This window comes from Chiloscyllium plagiosum, chromosome 1 (assembly GCF_004010195.1).
Source record: "Chiloscyllium plagiosum isolate BGI_BamShark_2017 chromosome 1, ASM401019v2, whole genome shotgun sequence".
Classification (NCBI taxonomy): domain Eukaryota; kingdom Metazoa; phylum Chordata; class Chondrichthyes; order Orectolobiformes; family Hemiscylliidae; genus Chiloscyllium; species Chiloscyllium plagiosum.
In genome coordinates, this window is record NC_057710.1 from 52363621 (window position 1) to 52384340 (window position 20720).

General features: G+C 40.8%; 1 long non-coding RNA gene across 1 annotated transcript in view; it reads left to right on the plus strand.

Moving 5' to 3' along the window:
- Positions 1-6821, plus strand: part of LOC122555382 — a 32979-nt gene extending 26158 nt beyond the window's left edge. Inside the window, exon 3 of the long non-coding RNA XR_006313256.1 lies at positions 5780-6821. This is a non-coding gene — a long non-coding RNA (uncharacterized LOC122555382). The remainder of the gene's footprint in view (positions 1-5779) is intronic.
- The last annotated feature ends 13899 nt before the right edge of the window (positions 6822-20720 follow it).

Genomic DNA, 20720 nt, shown 5'->3' on the forward strand with positions numbered 1-20720 from the left:
AGAGAGAGAAAGAGAGGGAAAGGAACAAGAAAGAAAGAGAAACTTCTGTGCTGAGCAAAAAGAGAGATCATTTGAACCTGAGAAGTTGCAACTTAGACAGCAAAGTCAATTTAACAGGATGGAGATTAAAAGAAAAGGTAGTGATCTATATAAATATGTCAAAACTCTGCCACATTTTGATGAGAAAGATGTTGAAGCCTTCTTTATTCCATTTGAAAAATTGGCGAGGCAGATAGGGTGGTCCAAGGATTCGTGGGTAATGCTAGTTCAGACTAAACTTTTAGGCAGAGCTAGTGAGATATTTTCTGCGCTGTCAGATGAGGGGACAAGACATTATGAAGAGGCTATTTTAAGTGTTTATGAACTGGCGCCAGAGCACATAGACAGCATTTCAGAAACACAAAGAAGGAACCAGGTCAGATGTATGTTGAGTTTGAAAGAATTAAACATAGTCATTTTGAGCAATGGGTGTGTGTGCTTTGAAAATACATAAAACCTTTGAGGCTCTAAAAGTAATCATTCTGCTGGAGGAGTTTAAAAACTCACTTCCAGAGATGGTAAGAATTCACGTAGAACAGAAAATTTAGGAAGTGAGAAGGGCAGCAGAATTAACAGATGAGTACATATTTGCGCATAAGACAAGCTTCCAGCCAGAGTTTTGTCCTGTGAGGGACAGAAGTTGGGAGAAGGGGAGATCCTACACTACGAAACCAAGAGGAGAGAGCACTGGTAAGAATTTACTACAGGATAAAAAAGAAGCCCAGGAGGGTGGAAAGGAGGTGAAAGGCCTCAGGTGTTTCCACTGTGGTAAAGTGGGACACGTAAAGTCGCAGTGCTGCTTGTTAAAGAAAGGCACTGTGTGAAAAGTTGTGGTAAAAGAAGCTTAGCCATTGGCATTAGTGAAGTTAGTAGAGGAGACCCAAGAAGAGTCAAGGAGCTGCAGGAGAATGCACAGCCTAGACAGGGGCTGAGTGTGGAGTTAGTACCTGATCTCTACAAAGAGTTCACCACTGCGGGTAAAGTTAACTCAGAAAGAACAGGGGGAGAAGGACAAAAGGTTATAATTTTGAGAGATACAGAGTCTAACCAGTTGCTGATCATTAGAGATGAGCGAATTTGCACTCTTTCTGATCTATTACCTGAGAGTGTGGTAATTTGTGGGATAGATGGACAGAAATTTAGCATTCCCCGATGTAAGGTCAGGTTGGAGTGCCAACTCAGAACTGGGGAAGTAACAATGGGAGTGATTGACAGTGTGTCGGTTCCAGGAATTCAATTTGTTCTTGGGAATGATTTGGCAGAATGCAAGGTGGGAGTGACACCCCATGTTGTGGAAAAGCCCAAGGAAGACCAAGAAACTGAGGAGTTAAAACAGAAATATCTTGGTATTTTCCCAGACTGTGTTGTAAACAGATCCCTTATCATAAGTCACAGTATGAAGCGAAAAGTAAAGAGAAAGCTGATAGAGTTGAGGTTCAGTTAGCGGATAACCTGTTTGACGTAATGGTGCAGGAAAAACCTGAACAGGCAGAGGGTCAAACAAAAGTGTTCGTATGAAAGGGTTAGAAACTTGCAACAGCAAGACAAGACGATAAAAAATATATATGTGGATGTGTTCTCTGAAAAGAAGGCAGAGAATATTCCGGAAGGTTATTATCTGAAAGATAGAATCATAAAGTGGAAATGGAGACCATGGCAGGTTAATGCAGAGGAGAAATGGGTCTAAGTGCACAGATTGTGTTGCCAGTAGCATACAGACAGGAAGTGTTACGGTAGCATATGACTACCTGTAGGAGGTTAGCTAGGGGTTCGAAAGACTCAGGCTAAGGTACAAAAACATTTTTATTGGCCTGGAATGCACAAGGATGTGGTTAATTTTTGCTATACCTGTCATACATGCCAAATGGTATGTAAGCCACAGGCGGTAATAAAATCAGCACTATTGTTGCCAATTCCCACATTTGGAGAACCTTTCACGTGGGTTATAATTGATTCTGTAGGTCCCCTCCTGAGAGCTAAAACTGGGAACCAGTACTTGTTAACCATAATGGATGTGTCTACCAGATTTCCAGAGGCAATTCCATTGCGGAGTATCAACGCAAAAAAGGGGTAGAGGAGTTAGTAGCTTTCTTCACATCGTATGGGCTACCCAGAGAAATTCAGTTGAACCAAGGGTCAAATTGTACTGTTTGCTGTTTAAGGAGGTTAGAGACGGCTTAGGTATACAGCACTTTAAATCCAGTGTGTATCATCCTGAATCCCAGGGAGCTTTAGAAAGGTGGCATCAGACCTTGAAGACCATGTTGAGAACATACTGTCAGGACTACCTGAATGGTTGGGATAAAGATATCCCATTTGTATTGTTTGCCATTAGAGATGCCCCAAATGAATCTATTCAGTTTACTGCCTTTGAGTTAATATTTGGTCATGAAGTGAGAGGCCCTTTGAAATTAATTAAAGAAAGATTGACAGGACCAAAGTCAGGGATCTCACACTTAGATTATGTATCAGAGGTGAGGGAAAGATGAAATCGAGTAGGTGAGTTAGCTAAACAGCACTTAAAGAGGGCAGAGTGTAGAATGAAGCGAATGGCAGATAAACTTCTGAGACTTGGATGTTTTTCTGAGGGGATGACGTGTTAGTACTGTTACCAGTGATAGGAGATCCCTTCAAAGCCAGGTTTAGTGGTTCCTATCAAATTGAGAACAAGTTGAGTCAGGTGAACTATTTAGTAAAGATGCCAGATGGGAAAAAAATGATATTGAGTATGTCATGCGAACATGTTGAAACCGTATTATACTAGAAAGAAAGAACTGGAGAAACAGGTGTTAGTTACTGCCCAGCAAAATGAGGAATCAAATGCAGATTATGTGGATTTTGATGTGCCTCAAAATAGATTATAAAGTAAAGAAGGCCTTGAGGAATAGGATAGGTTAGTAAGCTATCTGCCTCAGGAGCATAGAACACAGTTGAAAGATTTGTTACTGCAGTATAAGGACATACATAAGAATCAGATGTGAAGGACTAATACTATTGTACATGAAGTATACATAGGGAATACTGCTCCGATAAAACAACATCCCTATCGGTTTAATCCTTTTAAAGCCAGACAGGTCCAGATGGAGGTGGAGGCTGTGCTCGATGAGGACATCAGTGAACCAAGCTAGGATCAAGTGGAGTTAGCCAATCATCTTAGTTCCCAAACCAAACGGGACTCAACAATTCTGTGTGGATTATCAGAAGGTCAACGCCATTACAAAATCAGACTCATATCCAATTCCAAGATTGGAGGACTGTATCGAGAAAGTCGGACAAGCCAGTTACATCCTCAAGTTGGATTTAATGTGTAGTTACTGGTAGATACCTTTATCAGAGTCAGTGAAGGACATTTCTGTGTTTGTCATCCCAAATGAGCTATATCAGTTTAAAGTGACACCCTTTGGAATAAATAATGCACCCACCATATTCCAAAGACTCATGAACAAAGTTGTGGCTGGCTTAACAAACTGTGCAGCCTATTTGGATGATGCAGTGATCTTTAGTAAGTCCTGGAAAGATCACCTGGTACAGTTGGCAGAGCTCTTTGAATGACTATGAGAAGCAAAATTGGTGATAAACTTAAATAAAACTGAATTTGTGAAAGCATAGGTGATGTTCTTGGGACATACAATAGGTCATGGAAGATTGACTCCACGGAACTCAAAGGCAAAGGCCATCGAGGAATTTCCATGACCAAATTCAAAGTCAGAGCTGCTTCAATTCTTAAGACTCAGCGGATTATATCAGAAGTTTTTTCCCAACTTCAGCAGCATAGTGGCAACATTAACAGATTTACTCAAGAAGAACACAAAGTTTCAGTGGAAATAAAGGAGGTATTTGACCATGTGAAAGCCATATTAACCACCAAACTAATTTTTCAAAACCTTTTAAAGTCCCCATCGATGCTAGTGACACAGGAGTTGGAGCTGTACTACTACAGGAAGATGCGTTTGGGATTGAACTGCAGGTTGGTTACTCTTTGAAGAAGATTAACATCCACCAGAGGAAATGTTCCCCAATCTAAAGGAGATATTGAGTTTGGTACTAGCTTTACAACATTTTAATGTGTATATCACGAACAACGTATTGGAGATGGTTATGTATACAGATCACAATCCGCTTACATTCTTAGAATGCTTTAAAGACAAGAACATGAGACTATTTTGTTGGGGTCTTATGTTACAGACTCTTAATTTAAAAATCATACATATTGCAGGTTGGAGGACTGTAATCACAGATGCGCTATAGCGGATTTAACTAATAGAGTTTAGATGAGATTTTTCTTTATTTAATGCTCTATTTATATAGGTATGGTATGGTAAGAAATTAAGGTGAACTTATAATAAATCATCTGTATGTTAGGGTAATGTGTTTAAAAAGTAGAGAAAAAAATGAAGCCATCTTTTCGTTATGATGGTTCATTCTTTTAAGGAGGAGGTGTTATGAAGATGTGAGTGTACTGTACCTTTAAAACAGTTAAAAGCTAGCAGTGACAGCACCAAGTGTTCGCAGTAAAATGCAATGTAATACTTGGTTGAAAGCTAAATTAGCTGGCTGCCTGGACATGACAAAACAAATTCGAATTAGGCCAATCAATTTAAATTATACCCTAAAAAATACCAAACTCCAATCCACTTTGAATTTAGTATATTGACAGTCTTAAAATCCAATGACACAGTCAATGCTTTGGGGTGTATAAGATCAAGGAAAATTGAACAGTTGAGAGGAGAACTGCCCAGCTACCAGCATGTAAAAAGACTGCCAGAAAAATAGCTCTCTTAAAAGTACCTTTATCGATCAGTAACCTTTGTAGCAGAATCCTTAAGAAGAAGAAAAGAAGATACAGCAAGCTCCAAATAGAAGAACCGAAAGCTGCCTGGTTTTGAGATAAGAAATTTTGTTTTATAAATCTTAATTGGGAGTTTTATTGGATTAGTATTGTGGAAGGGGAAGGTAAATGATAGGTTAGAGGATGGAGTTATAAATAGTTGTTAGTTGATTATTCTCTGTTTTACTTAAAGAAGTAAAGCTGTTACTTTTACTTTAGCTAGTCCTTGACCTCTTGAATTTTCACAGAGTACTGCATGGGATAAATCTTTCTGTATGGCTGATTTTAAATTAAGCAAGAGGGTTTACCCTGTATCGTAACAGTTTGGGGGCTCGTCTGGGATTTGAGCTGATTTAGACAGATTGAATAGATTTGGGAGTATGAAAATTCTCAGCAGATTTAAATAACTACAGGTCAGTGTCCTAGATTTTTAAATAAAACATTTAAATGCTAATCCTTTGTGAATCATATACTAGCATAACCAATTTATACAGCAACTTTTTTATTCATCTTGTCAAAATGGATAGTTTCACATTTTCTCAAATTTGCAAGATTGTTCCCCCTTTATTTCACCTTCCTTTCCTCACCACCTTTGTGCCATCTGCAAGACTTTGTGACTGGCAGTGCCATGTGTCTATGAAATGCTGCAGGTTCCAATTCTTTCAGATTTGCAAGATAATTACACTGGCCTTACAGTGTACCTGATGAGACTATTCACAAGTACAGGGAACTCTGCATAAGCAGAAAATTCTTCAGAATACTGAAGCATGAGATTTATCTGTATTTCTGTATGGAAGTCCAGAAAAGTCATCATTGTCTAGAATTCCAATGACACTGCCAAAAATGACAATGGGAAATACTAATGTTCCTCTCATCTCACCTATTTATCGAGAATATTTGCTGTGATCTTAGGTACAACCTCGATAGTTCTGACTGCAATCTTCCAGTGCAAACAACAATCTCCGAAGAGCTCTTCATTGATTCGTTCCTTGTGCGAGTCTTTTGAACAAATGAATCTCAACCCTGCAGTCTTCCCAATTATCCACTACTTTCATTGTCCTAAACTTGTGCATGTGGTGTAAAGACTTCAATATCATTGTCATGCTGTTGGAATCGATGCTCCTCACCTCTTCTTAGATGTTGCAACTTCACCATTCAACAGTTTTTCTCCATCAGATCTTCGCCTCACTGGAAAGTATTTTGAAAGAGATATGAAATCCAGTGGAAACTGTAACCTCTTGGTGGACAAACCAGTGAATACAAGAGTGGTAATGTAATGCAGGAACAATGCTGGATGTCTAATGTGCATTCTGTTGATCACATTGCAGGGAAGGCATAATTTCTGTAGAGAGATTACATAGGAGATTTACAAGAATATTACTAGCACTTTAAAATTCAAGTATGAGAAAAGATTGAACAGGCTATGGTTATTTTCTTAGAATAGATGAGGCTGAGGGGATAGAACCAAAGGAAATTTTAAAAGTATCCTACTCCGCCAATTCTGCCTTCTTGTGAAGTCTTGGTTTCCATCATTCACTTACCGACTGGCATAGCTTCATTTGCCTAGCTGCTTAAATTTCAAGGAACAAGATGTAATCTTATGGAAGCATATAAGATTCTGAATAGGAATCAGTGGACAGTGTAGATACTGATAGATTGTTTCCACAGATAAATGAATGTTAAACATAGGGCCACAGTCTCAGGGGAAGTGACCAATCATTCAGGACTGAGAAGAAGAGAAATTATTTCGATCAAAGGGTTGTGAATCTTTCAAATTCTCCCCCCAGAAGTTTGCAGATACTCTATTGTTGAATGCATCTAAGGCTGGAAGAGAAAGATTATTGGTAACTCAGGGAACTAAGGGGTTGGGGAGAAGCTGGAAAAGTGGAGTTGGAATTGAAGAACAATCATGATCTTATGCAATCTTGATGGGTCTATAGACTTATTCTCTTAATTTGGGTGTTCTTGTGTGCAAAACTTTGTTTGTTAATGTAACTAAAAGGTGTCTTGGGACATTATATGGTATTGTTGTTGCTGTTGCCAGTTTTCAGTTTCCATTTGGGTTTACCTTGACTTTGGCCAATCAAGAAGAATGGATGATATCAAATCAGTTGAAATGTAAAGGTACAAAGTTGGAACTTTCTTTTATTTTAAATCTAAGATTGATTGATTATTGTTAACCAAAAGTGTTAGGGTTGGTATATGAAGGCTGATCAGTCAAAATCTCGTTGAATCACAAAACAGGCATAAGGGGTGAGTAGCCTTCTATCCCTATACCCTATTAGAGTTAAATGTTGCCATATTTCTTTAGATAAGTAAGCACTGTGTTAGTTTTCAAATAGACAAGTCTGACCACAATATGCATTCCAAATTGATTATGGATCATACATTAATAAATAACTTTTCACTTCATATATCAATAAACACATGATAAATTTTACTATATTTTCTCCACATCCAATGTTCTTCAATGAATGACAACGACTTGCCAACGACTTGTAGAGATTTACCACAATCATAGACTGCATCTACAATTTCCAAGATACTTGACAGGGGCACCTGAACAGCTTCCAAATCATTTTCCAAGCAATGTTCATGCATAGATTCCAGATGTTCCATTTGAGCTGTATGTTTGTCAGTTTCTACCTTCATGGCTAACTGAATGTTATTTTTGGTAAAAGCTTCAAGTATATCCTGGATAGGTTTGTAATTTAAGTGCAAGGCATTGGAAGCTCTTGCTTCAATAAACTAACTTATTGCAGAAAAGTTTTCTCTACACCAACTTGATTTTCTCTACACCAACACGTTACAATATAGCAGAACCTTCAAAGAAACCCAAAGAACACAATTCAATTGCAGCATATTATTTGTCTGTACTCAACTTAATGTGCAAAGCTAGCCAACAAGTTGAACTTTTACTTTCTACAACATGTTTCACAGCCGTATAATGTAAATTATTCTTGTTCTGACCATAGCAATCATTTGCATGTGTGCCGCCATCTCACTGAAACAATGCTTGTGAATCCAGAAAACATCTGAAAGCATTCAAATGAATATGCTTTGATTTTGTTTATGTGACAATGAATGTCAACTGGCCAATATTAGATGAATTCATGGTAATTGAACAGTGCTTGGCTCCTTTTAGTTCCTCATTGACAGGAATATGACTGCCTAAGGTACTAATATGTTGAATTTGTAGCAGATTGTATAAGAAAAACAAGAGATGATGACAGTAATTTTCAATGTCACTGCCTGAGCAATAACACGATGCAGTGAATCACCCATCTATTATAGAACTCGTCCAATTTTCACCTCATTAAGTTGAATAGAGCAAGTTCAATCTTCATCATCTGGGTGGTTACTTACCCTTTATAGAATCTGACAGATTTTTGCTCGATTACTTTCAATGGGAAAAAAAGGTCAGACTCTACAATGGGCTGGTTATCTGTTCTGTCGAAATGACAAAGATAAATGAGACTTGACACCTTTCCAATTGTTGCTAACTTTGATAACAGGTTCAGCTAAGTAAATTAAAGAAAAAATGGTCACCTCAGCAAAACCAATATTTTTACTTCTCATTTTAAAAAATAATTCAGTGGTCTCCCAAAGGTTATGGTAAGTTTCAGAAAATTTCTTAAATATTTCCACTTCATTAATCTAACCAGCTGTTCTTATCCTGAAAATTTCAGAAAACCTTGCATGATAAATATTTACAGTTATGCAAAGTTTGTGTCCGGTGGCATATGCAGCCAGATCTTCATGAACTAATTAATCACAATCTTCACCCTTTATGTTGTTTAAGAATGAGCAAGCAGTCAGGTAAATAATAGGGGATGCAGTGGCATAGTGGCAACGTCATGAGACGAGTAATCCATATACTAGCATAATGGTGACTGTGTAACCATTTTCAATTGTCATAATGACTCATCTGTTTCACTAATTCCTTTTAAGGAAGGAACTCCGTAGTCCTTACCTGTGACACCAGACCCATAACAATGTAGCTGAATCTTAACTGACCTTTGAAATGGCCCAACAAGCCACTCAGTTGTAGCATACCACTTCACAGTCCCAAAGAAATAAAACATATGGACAACTGACATTGACCAAAGCAATAGAAATGACAATGACAAGCCCAGTTCTCCTTACTAACATCTGGGAGCTTGTGCCAAAATTGAGACAGCTGTTAAACAGGCTGGCCAAGTATTAACAAGAAATAGTCATGATTCCTTATACCATACAATGACCCAACTCCAACCATCCCCAATTCTGGGTATGACCTATCCCACGAGAGGTTATGGTACAGTATTATACAAACCTGATGGAGTTACCATGAGAATCCTCAACTTTGAGTCCAGACTCATTGATGGCTCATGGAATTAAGTAAATTACTGCTGATTCCCAACACCAGTGTTCCCCTCACCCTCACCTCAGCTGATGAAATCAGGGCCCCTCCAAATTGAAAACCAATTTAACAAACTGAAGATGGCAAGCTCCTAGCAGTCCTTTACTATCCATCATTAAGAGTGTCTCAGTGAAACCTCCTATTGAATGAGCTGGATGACTTCAGAGGAATGTAGCTGCTAGACCGAGTCTACAGCAAGTGTTGGAGGAACCAACATGAGGGTAAAACTTGTTTGACCTCATCTTCACTTATTTACCTATCAAGAAATGGCTTTTCCTGACAGTATCAGTTGAAGTGACTACCACAAAGTCCTTGTGGACTCCACATCCTGAATTCACATTGAGGACCTCCTACCGTGTAGCACTAGCACTATCTGAAATGGGATAAACTTGGAACATATTAAGCAACTCAGGACTGTTCATCAGTCGAGTTCCATGAACTATCAGATGTTGCAGAACTTAATTTAACCATAATTGGGGGCGGCACGGTGGAACAGTGGTTAGCACTGCTGCCTCACAGCGCCAGAGACCCAGGTTCAATTCCTGCCTCAGGCGACTGTCTGTGTGGAGTTTGCACGTTCTCCCCGTGTCTGCGTGGGTTTCCTCCGGGTGCTCCGGTTTCCTCCTACAGTCCAAAGACGTGCAGGTTAGGTGAATTCGCCATGCAAAATTGCCCGTAGTGTTAGATAAGGGGTAAATGTAGGGGTATGGGTGGGTTACGCTTCGGCGGGTCGGTGTGGACTTGTTGGGCCAAAGGGCCTGTTTCCACGCTGTAATGTAATCTAATCTCATAATCTGTAGCCTCACGGCCTAGCGTAACCCACTCCACCATCTTGCAGGGACATCACTCTGGTTCAATGAAGGCATTCCAGGTGCAGCACCAGACATATCAGACAAATGAGATGCCAACTTTATGAAGTTACAACACAGTAGCAGCATGCCAAGGATTGTAAGCAGCCAGTAATAGACAAAGCTAAGCAAGCAACCAACAGATCAGATCTAAACTCTGTAATCTTGCCCCATTCACTTATAAGTGGTGGTAAACAATTAAATAACTAAGTGGAGAAGGTGACTCCAGAAATATCTTTATTCTCAGTGACCATGGAGTCCAATAAATCAGTGCAAAAGACAGGCATCATCGTCATCATCGGTGGTCCCTTGCAGACGAGGATGACTCTGTTCACTCTCAGGGTGAATTCAACGGTGACTGTACTGACAAGTGTGGCTTTAGCCAGCTCTGTCACACTTGGTGGCCACAGGAAGGGATGGATAGAGCACTGGTATATTAGCAGCTCCTTATACTGTATTTGTGTGGCTTCTGCTTTATGCCGAAAGCAAGTCTCGAGCTACTCAACACCTATGCGGATGCTTCACGGACAGTCTTGGGTGAGTGATTCCCAGGTGTCTATGTGAATATTCCACTTTGCCAGTGAAGCCTTAAGGGTATCACTGAAGCACTTCCTCTGTCTACCTGGGGCTCACGTGCCATTTCAAAGCTAGGTGTAGAGCACCTGGTTGGGGAGTCTCATGTCAGTCATGCACACAAATGCCCAGCCCATTGTAATCAATCAAGAGCAGTCAGTGGTCTGGTCGAGGATGCTGGTGTTAACCCAATATTTTTATAACCCCCAAAAGACAAGCATTCCCATAAGGACAACCAATAAAACTGATTAATCACACAAACAAGTTCCCTACTTCAAAAAAGAGAACCAGTACATTTATTTCCAGGAATTACTGTTCCTTTTTTGTTGTTTCTCCCAATTGTTTTGAAAGTCATCCTTAGTCAAATGTGTCAACTGGATGATCCATCTCAACCTCTGCCTGCAGTCTCCGCCATCACAGATGCCAGTCTTCAATCAATTTGATTTATTGCACATGATATCAAAGAACACAATAAAGGCTATGAATCCTGACAACAATCTGCCAAAGTACTGAAGACTTGGATACCAGAGCTATATTCCAAGCCAAATTCTAGTTGCAGTTACAGTACTGTTCCAGGCTAGCTCCAGTACTGGCATCTACCTGAACAAAGTGTGAAATTGCCCTGCTGTGTTCTATGCACAAAAAGAGGACAAATCTAACTCAGCCAATTACTGCCCCATCGGTCTACTCTCCTGATGAAGGGCTTATGCCTGAAACATCGATTCTCCTGCTCCTCGGATGCTGCCTGGCCTGCTGTGCTTTTCTAGCACTACAGCCCACAAAAAAACTCAAGTTAATGAGAATCAGAGTGAAAATCTTCTGATGATTGATGTCATACCTAGCTCGAAGGAAGGCAATTGTAGTTATTGAGGTCAATCATCTCAGTCAAGGTTGTCTTTCATGTGTTCCTCAAGTCCCAGGCCCAACTACCCTCAGGTGCTTCGTCAATGACATCCACTCTATTATGAGGTCAGAACTGGATGTCCAATGTCTAGCACCATCCAAAACTCCTCAGACACTGAAGCAGCCTATGTTCTTATGCAGTAAGACCTGGGCAATATCCACTTGGAGTGAGAAGTGTCAAATGACATTCATGCCACAGAAATGACAGAAAATGACCATCTCCAATGAGACAGCGTCAATGATTACCCTTAACATTCAATGATATTGCCAACATGGATTTTTTCCTGAAAATTTCCATTGATCAGAAACTGAACTGAACGAGCCATATAAGTGCTACAAGAGTGGGTCGGATGCTTGGAATTCTGAAGTGAGTAACTCACCTTCTGTTTCCCTAATTCCTGTCCACCACCTGCAAGTTATCATTCAGGATTTTGATGGAATACTCTCCACTTGTCTGGAAGAGCATAGCTTCAACAACACTTCAACAGATGTTTTAACAATCCAGGACTAAGCAACTTTCTTGATTGACACCCCATCCACCATTGTAAATATTCAATCAATTGACTGCTGTGGGAGGAGTGTGTACCATCTCCAAGTTGCTCTGCAACGACTCTCCAATGCTCCTTCCATGCAATTTCCAAACCATGAACTTGATGACCTAGAAGGACAAGGGCAGCATTGCATGAGAACACCACTACCTGACAATCCCGAAGATGCATGCCGACTGACTTGGATGTGTATTACCATTCCTTCACTGACATTTAATCAAAGACCTGAAACTCCCTCCCTAACAGCACTCTGCATGTCAAAACGCCCTAAGTATTTCAGAATTTTAAGACGACAATACCACCACCTTCTCCAGGGCAATTAGGGACAGATAATAAATGCTGCAACACCCACAACACAGGAGCAAATAGCTGAAAATAAAGACATTGATCCCTCAGCCTCACTGTCAATTGAGATCTTTTTAGATTGTTTTAAAATTTTACTACACTTATGATATGAAGACATGTACCCAGGAGCATGATGTATAACGCAGGTTTGGCAGGTACCCAATGCACCCAATATAGCTATATTGTGTAAATGATTCAGTAATTAATGCATAACCAGTCACAAGATTCATTCAGCACTGAACTTTTCAAAGAATTACGAGATAAAATTTTTATTTCCAAAATTAGCTGATTGGGGTCAGAAGCAATTTTAAATTAAATTAATTTGAATTTAAATCACTAAATTGGCTCCATTCCCAAATCCTCCCTATTCCTCCCAAATCTTCTGCATCTTCTAATCATCTGTACAAGCCCTCTAATCTCCACAGGGCTTCTAATCCAACTGACCCCAGCCTCTAACTGTCTCTGACTGTCTACCTCTTGACGTTGGGTAACAGTCTCCTTTGACTAAACCTCCCATCAGCTTTTGGCTTCCATTTTCCTTCAGCTCAGGCCTCCTCAATGTTTTCTGACTCTGGACCTTAATCTTGCCACCCCCAGCCATCTCGAACTCTGAATCTTCTTTGACTTCAGAAACTAATGTTCTTCTCCTGTCCTCCAGTGACTTTTTATAATATGATCAGAAGTGTGTAGAGCAGTCTAAATATGGTAAATTTAAGGTTAGACCTTAATTTAGGTGAGGTTGGTGCTGAAATGGAGCTGGATTTATTTTAAGAAATAGAATTGTATCCACTATTGCCAGGAATCTTCAGCACCAATCCCCTTTACCTTGCCCAAGTGCTTAATCCTTCATGTGGATTCGCCATGCAGTAAAACATGACTGCTGCATTATGAACAGTCTTTCATTGGCTGTTACCATGTAGTAATCCTGAATACTCTAGATATCTGTGCTGGTTCCTGAGTTTCCTCAATGTTTAGCTTGTTAGCCCTATCTGGTAAGGTAGAAAGTTGAATACTAATGAGGTGAATTTGTCTGTCAATAAGTGCTTTAACATGCAACAATCCTCTTTAATTGGCAATTTATCGTGCCGCTTGTGAATAGCATAAAAATGTAGCCAGATGCTCCGAACATAGAAGTCAGCCTTGGGCATTTTCATGTCCAATTTAGCCACAAGTCATGCCCTACCCCATGTCGCTCAGACTCCAATGAAATTCAGCAACCAAACTCTGTTTCTCTTTCCACAGATGCCGCCAGAGTTGCTTAGCTTCTCCAGCAATTTATTTCAGATCTCCACCATCCAAGATACTTTGCTTTTATTTCGTTCATGGGATAAGGGTGTCACTGGCTAGACCAGCATTTATTGCCCATTTCTAATTGCCCAATTGTTAGTTTAAGAGTAAACCACATTGCTGTGTCTGGAATTACATGTAGGTAAGGGTGTTAAAAGGGATTAACAATTGACAATGGATTCATGGTCAACATCAGACTTCCAGATTTTTATCGATATCACATTCCACCATCTGACATGGCATGATTCTAATCCAGGTCCCCAGAACATTACCGGGTCTCTGGAATAACAGTCTAGTAATAATACTAGTAGGCTGTTGCCTCCCTTTAATTTGATTTATTTATATGTCTATTTGAAGTTCAACATAATCTTCCTCAAAGTTCACAATACTTCCAATTTATGCCTGATCCACAAACTTTGAAATTGTGCCCTGCATAAAGAGTCTGTGCCATGTAAATTCTGTGTAAAATTAAGTAAACTGTGGAAACAATGTCAAACGATGAAATTACTTGAGTTTGTTCCACCATACAAATAAATAATGGCTGATCCATAATGTACTCCACCTAATGACTTTGATCCCATAGTGCTGTGGAGTGTGAGTTTGACATGTTGCCAAAGAGCAACCATCCCTTTAAGATCATGTTGTAATTACAGATAATTCTTCTAAAAATGAGTAAAGAGGAGATAGTGTAAAAGTAAGCATGCGGACACTGGTGAAAACACTTTAAAATTCTTAGAATTAGGTTTTAGGTTTTATTGTCATGTACATCACATCACTTTCTCCAATCATATATGACAGAAGTGTATTCACATGGCTTTTCTTGAATATCTTATTCTTGAATACCTTGAGCCTCCATTAATACATAACATAAAGGGAATCAGTAAGACACAGAATTGGTAACTGGCTAATAATCACAGTGAACGTTTAACCATTAATTTCCTTTTACAGAAGTGGTGCAGTCTGTTTCAGTGCAAATATTAATCTCTGAGTTTATTATAGGAAATATGACACAAATAAGCCACATTTAAAGCAAAGATTGCAACATACTTGTCTGATTTGATCAGAAAGAATAGCATTAATGTATAACCAAATAAAAACAATGCACTGTGACACTGGAAACCTGAAATAAAAATATAGAATGCTGGAGAAACTCAGCAGGTCTGGCAGTATCTGTGGAGAGAAAAACATATAATGTTTTGAGTCTGATATTCTTCAGATCAGAAGTGGAGTGGAAATGGTGTTTTATGTGCTATTGACAAAGGGGGAAGAGGAGCAAGTGGCAAGAGAGCAACAACATCATACAGGAGAGAATATAGATGTAGACTTATTTCTACAAGTTGGAGTGAATACTAGAAAAATAGGTCAACTTTGCTGAGAACAACCACTTCCCAATTCCACAGTGGGGTTGGGGAAAGGAAATACAATAAAAATTGAGGATAATGTGCATGCTCTGAAGTTGCTGAACCTCGTATTGAAACCTAAAGGCTGTAAAATGACAAAGTGGAAAAGGAGGTGCAGTTCCTCTAGCTTGCTCGGGTTTTACTGGAGAACTGTGGCTTTTCTGACTTGGGTCTGCTCCAGTGCTCCATGTAACCACAACTGATTGTTGTGAATTCCCATCTATTTCATTCACAGCCTTTAGCAAAGGAAATCTATCATCCTTACTCAGTCTGGCCTAAGTGTGACTCCAGGCCCACACAATGTACTTACTTCTACAGTCCATTTGGATGGGAAATTAATGCTGGCCCTAACCAGTGATGTCCATATCCCATGAACTAATTAAAAATATAAATTTTAAAAATTAGCTAACTATAAAATATAAATATAAAAAAATCTAAAGCCACCACACAAATAAAAATAGAAACTTTTGGAGATGATGAGGTAAGGAGGAATTTCTTCTCTTCGAGGGTAGTGAATCTGAGGAATTCTTCACCACAGAGGATTGTCAAGGCTGAATCATTAAGCATAAGGCTGAGATAGATAAAGTATTAATTAGTAAGAGAATCAAGTGTTCCACAAGGCTTGCTACTATGTATGCCTAGTTCAAATGGTCTTCTCATTTAATGTGTGGAATGTATCCTCATATGCCTCCCTGCCTTATCAATGGATGAACAATATAGACAACCTGAAGCTGCCACATGTGTTTTTTCTTGCCTTGTAAGTTAATGATATCAAACCGGACCATTCTTCCTTCCAGCACTATTGGATGGCATGATTCTTTATCCTTCACAAAGGAAAATGTTACCCCTGATTGCATCTAATTGAAAACTTCATGTTAGTACCAGCAGTACCAATTCCACCTGTTGGTGGCACTGTGTTAAGTATTGCTGTGCAATACTGAAGGTGGCATGTTTCCCCATTACAGACTGAATCAAACTAGTGCTTTTATGTTATATAGAAAATAACTACCCTATTTGGTGTCTGCAAGTAACTCCGATTGCTTTCTGGAATAAACATTTCTGATGTCTGTTTTGACTCATAGATGTTCACAGCATGGAAGGAGGCCATTTGGCCCAACATATCCACACAAGTCAACAGAAATCTGACTATAATAATCCCATTTTCCATCTGTTGGCCCATAGCCCTGGAGGCATTGGCAACACAGTAGAATATCTAAATATTGCTTAACTATTACAAGAGTTTCTGGCTCAGCCACCTTTTCAAGCTGTGAGTTTCAGACTCCTATCACCATCTGAGTGAAAATGTTTTTCTTCAACTCTTCTCTTAATCTTTTACCTCTATCTTTAAATCTATACCTCCTGGTTATTTAGCCCTCTACTAATGGAAAAAAATGTTTTTCCATGGCCTATATGTGCCCCTCAATGCTTATGCTCCCTCTATCCTCTCTCAACCTTTGCTGATTCAAAGAACACAACCTCCTACTGTTGAAGTTTTCCTTCCACACTCTGGAAAGTAAACTGGAGAGTTTTACCTTTGATGTCTTACTTTTCCGTTTCCTACCTAATTCCCTAAATTCTGTTTACAGGACCTTATTTCTTTTTCTTCCTATGTTACTGGTCCAAGGTGAATCACAACCTCAGGCAGTTCATCCTCCACCTTCAGAGTGACATGCAGCCATTCCATGACATTTTTCATATTGCCACCTGTGAGGCAACATACTATCCTGGAGTCACATCCACCACTGCAGAGCTCCCAGTCTACTGCCCTTACCAAAGAATCCTCTACCACAAGTGCCATTCTTCACTTCATCTATGTCCCCATCCCCCTCCCACCACTGAACAGCAAGACCACCCACAGGACAAGGCCATGGCTCTGGCTAGCCTGCCCAGAGAAACTAGGATGATTTAGGCTGAAGGGCTTGTTTCTGTGCTGCACGACTCTATATCTCTCTTCACCTGTCCCCTCTTAGTGATACTGATTGCCTGTCACAGGATCCTTACCTCACCCGCTCCTCTTAGTGATACTGACTGCTGCCTTGCCGTTTAGAACAGACATAAAGCCAGGCAGGTTGTCAGCAGTGATCAGTCTAGAGGGTGGACATGTTACTGTATGATACTGTGCAAATTCACACCTGCACCATTTAAAGAACAAACACATTGCACATGTCTCAACAAAATAGTCATGGTTCAAATTCTAAGAGAAGGAATCCTCAGTCAGGCCATGGGAGACATCTTTCAGTCCCTGGAGTGTAATTCTGATATCAGCCCAACGGCTTGAGTTTGTCAAGGGGTGCATATCTCTACTATTCAGGGTGTAAGCCATAGTCAGTCCTGCAAGCCCATTGCAATGATTGTGTGGATTACTAGCAGATCAAAGATCAGCCAAGGATCTGGTCACTCATCACTCAGGGCTGTCAGTGTAAGTCAGATGAGGGTGTGAACTATGCTCAGTCCTAGGGGACTGCTGAATGAAAATCAAGAGGGGTTATCGGGGCTACTTTTGCAGTAGAGAAATTGGAGATGTGAATTGTGGGGACTGGAGGGAGCACGCTGAGAAGCTGAGAGTTCAATAATTGTGAAGGAGAGAAATTCAGCATATCGGGGAGAGATGGTAATGCATTGGAGGCAATCAGTTACTGGAAAAGGGGGTGTTATTGATGGCCACTTTCACCCTGTCTTTGATACGTGGACAGTGCATCATAATAGTTGACACAACTAACCTGAAGGCTATATTGGGCACTGAGGGAACAGTATTAATCCCTTAGATAGGGTTCTAAGATTCGACAATGAAATGGACAGCTATATCATGTAGCTTGGTTCTTAAATAGCAATATACTGTTGTATGTGCACTTGTATTTGTGCCAGCCATGCCATCTGTGTACCCTGAGAAATGTACCTTTATGGTTCCCCTCCCACTTTGTGCAGAATGAAGAGCAACCCCGGGCTGGCTAAGCTTGACTTGGTCTATGGCTAGGTTTTCGAAATGGTGCCAGCTCCAGGAATCCCAAGAGGTTGCTGCATTGGTGGGTACTTCCAGTGAGAGAAAAAATAGGACCAGCACAGTGCCAGAGAAACATGGTGCATTGGTAGTGAGGTAAGTTACAGAGAATTGTGTAAAAAATCTCACTAGAGCTCACAGAGAGAAACCTTTCTTGAACTTGTTGTAATTGATACTTAGCTGATTTCTGATAGAATTCGGTCCAATCTCGTAATGGATGCTTTGTCAACAGTAAAAATGAAGGATAATGAATGCTGTTATCCAAAGAATGAAGGTAAGATATGCTTGCTGGGAAATGTATATGTTTAATGCGAATGCATTATTACTCTTCATAGAACAAAGAGCTAGGATTATGAAGAACGTTTGGATGTGAAATGAAGATGTCTCTTATTTTCATTCTTGTTTGGGCATTGTGATGAAAGGTGTGTAATTTATATACATTCATATCAATTTCTAAAATTTAGATTTCAAACTAGTGACTTATGGGTATTGGTTACTATTGTGAAGGGCCTGGTTTGAAAAAACAGGGTCAGTCAGAAGGTGGTTCTTTTGGAACAGTCATTTAATCTCCAGCAGTGACTGAAATTAAGTGCCTGAGAGAATCCCTAGTATGTTAATGGAGTAAGACGTTTAATCCTCTACCACATTGATGACTGCATTGGCGCCACCTTGTGCTCCCGCGAGGAGGTTGAGCAATTCATCAACTTCACCAACACATTCCACCCTGACCTTAAATTTACCTGGACCATCTCTGACACCTCTCTCCCCTTCCTGGACCTCTCCACCTCCATTAATGACGACCGACTTGACACCGACATCTTTTACAAACCCACCGACTCCAACAGCTACCTGGATTACAGCTCTTCCCACCAGACCTTACATTACATTACATTACATTACAGTGTGGAAACAGGCCCTTCGGCCCAACAAGTCCACACCGACCCGCCGAAGCGCAACCCACCCATGCCCCTACATTTACCCCTTACCTAACACTACGGGCAATTTAGCATTGCCAATTCACCTGACCTGCACATTTTTGTGTGGAAACTGGAGCACCCGGAGGAAACCCACTCAGACACGGGGAGAACGTGCAAACTCCACACAGACAGTCGCCTGAGGCGGGAATTGAACCCGGGTCTCCGGCGCTGTGAGGCAGCAGTGCTAACCACTGTGCCACCGTGCCGACCTCTTGCAAAAATGTCATCCCGTATTCCCAATACCTCCGCCTCCGCCGTATCTGCTCCCAGGAGGACCAGTTCCACCACAGAACACACCAGATGGCCTCCTTCTTTAGAGACCGCAATTTCCCTTCCCACGTGGATAAAGATGCCCTCTAACGCATCTCATCCACATCCCGCACCTCTGCCCTCAGACCCCACTCCTGCAACCGTAACAAGGACAGAACGCCCCTGGTGCTCACCATCCCATCCTGGCACCTTCCCCTGCCACCGCAGGAATTGAAAAACCTGCGCCCACACCTCCTCCCTCACCTCCATCTAAAGCCCTAAAGGAGCCTTCCATATCCATCAAAGTTTTACTTGCACATCCACTAATATCATTTATTGTATCCGTTGCTCCCGAAGTGGTCTCCTCTACATTGGGAAGACTGGACGCCTCCTAGCAGAGCGCTTTAGGGAATATCTCTGGGACACCCGCACCAATCAACCACACCGCCCTGTGGCCCAATATTTCAACTCCCCCTCCCACTCTGCTGAGGACATGGAGGTCCTGGGCCTCCTTCACCGCCGCTCCCTCACCACCCGACGCCTGGAGGAAGAACGCCTCATCTTCCGCCTCGGAACACTTCAACCCCAGGGCATCAATGTGGACTTCAACAGTTTCCTCATTTCCTGTTCCCCCACCTCACCCTAGTTCCAAACTTCCAGCTCAGCACTGTCCCCATGACTTGTCCTACCTGCCTATCTTCTTTTGCACCTATCCACTCCACTCTCCCCTCTGACCTATCACCTTCATCCCCTCCCCTACTCACCTATTGTACTCTATGCTTCTTTCTCCCCACCCCCACTCTCCTCTCACTTATCTCTCCACCCTTCAGGCTCTCTGGCTGTATTCCCGATGAAGAGCTTTTGCTCGAAACGTTGCTGTTACTGCTCCTCGGAAGCTGCCTGAACTGCTGTGCTTCTCCAGCGCCTCCCTAATCTAGACTCTGTTCCCCATTTGACCAGAGAAATATCTCTATTCCTTCTTTTCTGTATTTTCAGGGCCTTTACAAAAAAAACAGATGGAATTATGGTATGTAAATCTCTACATGACAAAGCCAGCTGCAATATCTCTTGTTTTCAGGTGTTAAACCTGGCATATAGCCTCCCTCTCCTGATGGTAAATTGTTGGGCAAAACTAGTAGCAGGTCACATAGCTATTTTCATTGTGCTATTTTACATTGAAGCAAAGAGATCATTTAAACATAACCATCTTATTTTGTCACTAAGGATATAAAAATTAAAGAGATCCATTGCAAAGTGTCATGATTAAACATATTTAACATAAGAACCATAGAGGAGGAGAAACATTGGAAGATTTTTATGTAA